Here is a 3,070-nt window from a genome sequence, read left to right as displayed (position 1 = left end):
TCCCAATGGGTCGTCACTAGTTACAACAGCCACAAATATATAAACCCCGCCTACTTCTACAATTTATCTTCTTAAAAATCTGATTTTGAACCTAACCTAACCTTAAAATGAACCTTAACCACACTGCTATACTTATGCCAAACCATAATCTTAAAATAAGTCCAAAAATCACATTTTTGTGTTCATGCATTTTTATGATATAGACAATTTTGACTTTGTGGCTGTGGTAACTAGTGACAACCGTCCCAAACACAGCAACAACTCAGCGACAGACATATAGCTAAAATGGCGGCGGAAAACAGCGCCGAATTTCAGGATGAGAAAGAAATCCTCATCAACAAGGGTGATGTTCAAGAGGTACAACAAGAGAGCGGAGCTGTCACAGAAAGCACGAATGCCAAACCATCCAAAATGACATTGTATCATTGGACGCAGTCCTTCAGTTCGCAGAAGGTGAGTGTTTCAGCACCAAGCATTAATGGACAGCTTCTGAAGAGTATGCGTTGATTGCGTGACTAGGCAAGGTATAGCGACATGCTAATCAAAATAACGCTGATATGACAACATAAATGCAGTTATAGCATCATATAGGCTTTTGCAGCTCGATGTGTCCAAAAAACGGACTGTAACCAGGCTGGCTACAACAAATGTTTTGCTATTTCTGCTTGAACAGGAAGCTGRATCTATTGGCCTTTTTTACAGCTAAATCCCAGTTCCATATCAAATCAAATCAAATGTTATTTGTCAAATGTGCCAAATACAACAGGTGTAGTAGACCTTACAGTGAAATGCTTACTTACAAGCCCATAACCAACAATGCAGTTTTAAAGGAAAAAATACATTTAATAATAATATTTAAGGAGCAGCAGTAAAATAACAATAGCGAGGCTATAAACAGGGGGTACCGGTACAGAGTCAATGTGCGGGGACACCGGTTAGTCGGGCTAATTGAGGTAATATGTACATGTAGGTCGATTTATTAAAGTGACTGCATAGATAATAAACCGCCTGGTATAGAGCCGCCTGGTATAGAGGTCCTGCATGGCAGGAAGCTTGGCCCCAGTGATGTACTGGGACGTACGCACTACCCTCTGTAGTGCCTTGCGGTCGTAGGCTGAGCGGTTGCAAAACCAGGCAGTGATGCAACCAGTCAGGATGCTCTCGGTGGTGCAGCTGTAGAACCTTTTGAGGATCTGAGGACCCATGCCAAATCTTTTCGGTCTCCTAGGGGGAAATAGGTTTTGTTGTGCCCTCTTCACGACTGTCTTGGTGTGCTTGGACCATGTTAGTTTGTTGGTGATGTGGACGCCAAGGAACTTGGAAGATCTCAACCTGCTCCAATACAGCCTCGTCGAGGAGAATGGGGGTGTCCTCTGTCCTGCTTTTCATGTAGTCCACAATCATCTCCTTAGTCTTGATCACATTGAGGGATAGGTTGTTATCCTGGCACCACACGGTCAGGTCTCTGACCACCTCCCTATAGGCTGCCTCTTCGTTGTAGGTTCGGCAAACTAATGATGGTGCTGGAGTTGTGCCTGGCTGTGCAGTCATGAGTGAACAGGGAGTACAGGAGGGGACTGAGCATTCTCACATAGGTGTTCCTTTTGTCCAGGTGGGAAAGGGCAGTGTGGCGTGCAATAGAGATTGCATCATCTGTGGATCTGTTGGGGTGGTATGCAAATTGGAGTGGGTCTAGGGTTTCTGGGATAATGGTGTTGATGTGAGCCATGACCAGCCTTTCAAAGCACTTCATGGTTACAGACGTGAGTGCTACGGGTCGGTAGTCATTTAGGCAGGTTACCTTAGTGTTCTTGGGCACAGGGACTATGGTGGTCTGTTTGAAACATGTTGGTATTACAGACTCAGACAGGGAGAGGTTGAAAATGTCAGTGAAGACACTTGCCAGTTGGTTAGCGCATGCTCTGCGTACACGTTCTGGTAATCTGTCTGGCCCTGTGTTCTTGTGAATGTTGACCTGTTTAAAGGTCTTACTCACATCGGCTGCGGAGAGCGTGATCACACAGCCGTCCGGAACAGCTGATGCTCTCGTGCATGTTTCAGTGTTACTTGCCTCAAAGCGAGCATAAAAGTAATTTAGCTCGTCCGGTAGGCTCGTGTCACTGGGCAGCTCGCGGCTGTGCTTCCCAATGTAGTCTATCCATATGCTTTGAAGTCCACAGCCCCATCATAGGGAATTCTTTGATGTCCTACTCCAGGTTCGGCATGACATGGCACAAGTGTAAGGGTATTGTAGGTGGAGCTGTATTGTAGGTGGGGCTGTATTGTAGGTGGGGCTGTATTGTAGGTGGGGCTGTATTGTAGGTGGGGCTGTATTGCAGGTGGAGCTGTATTGTAGGTGGGGCTGTATTGTAGGTGGGGCTGTATTGTAGGTGGGGCTGTATTGTAGGTGGAGCTGTATTGTAGGTGGGGCTTGTATTGTAAGGTGGGGCTGTATTGTAGGTGGAGCTGTATTGTAGGTGGGGCTGTAATTGTAGGTGGAGGTGTATTGTAGGTGGGGCTGTATTGGTGAGGTGGGTCTGGTTGCTGTCTTGTAGGTGGGGCTTATGTAGGTGTGTATGTAGGTGGGGCTGTATTGTAGGTGGGGCTGGGCGTATTGTTTTAGAAGATGTGGTGCTGCTATCTAACTGGACTGTCCTGTCTAGGTGTGTCTGGCCATAGCAGAGTAGGGACTGAGCTGTGTTCTTAACTAACTGACTGTCCTGTCTAGATGTGTCTAGATGTAACTGTGCTGTGACTGTCCTGTCTAGGTGTTCCTAGATGTAACTGTGCTGTGACTGTCTGTCTAGGTGTTCCTAGATGTACTGTGCTGTGACTGTCTGTTCTGGTGCGTCTGGCATAGCAGAGAAGGGACTGAGCTGTGAGGAGTATGATGTCAGTCTGCTCTAGTGAACACAACGACCCTGGTTCATGAGACTGAACCCGGCGGAGAGGTACGAGTCCTCGTCCACCATGACAACGTCATCAAGACCCTGTTCAGATCATGGACTATCTAGACACGAAACTTCAGAGATGGCAAGTCACTGACCTTTAACCTTAACCCTAACCCCTA

The sequence above is a fragment of the Salvelinus sp. IW2-2015 genome, unplaced genomic scaffold, assembly GCF_002910315.2.
Source record: "Salvelinus sp. IW2-2015 unplaced genomic scaffold, ASM291031v2 Un_scaffold3241, whole genome shotgun sequence".
Taxonomy (NCBI): Eukaryota; Metazoa; Chordata; class Actinopteri; order Salmoniformes; family Salmonidae; genus Salvelinus; species Salvelinus sp. IW2-2015.
The sequence above is the reverse complement of the archived record's forward strand: the minus strand, read 5'-3'. Positions refer to the sequence as shown.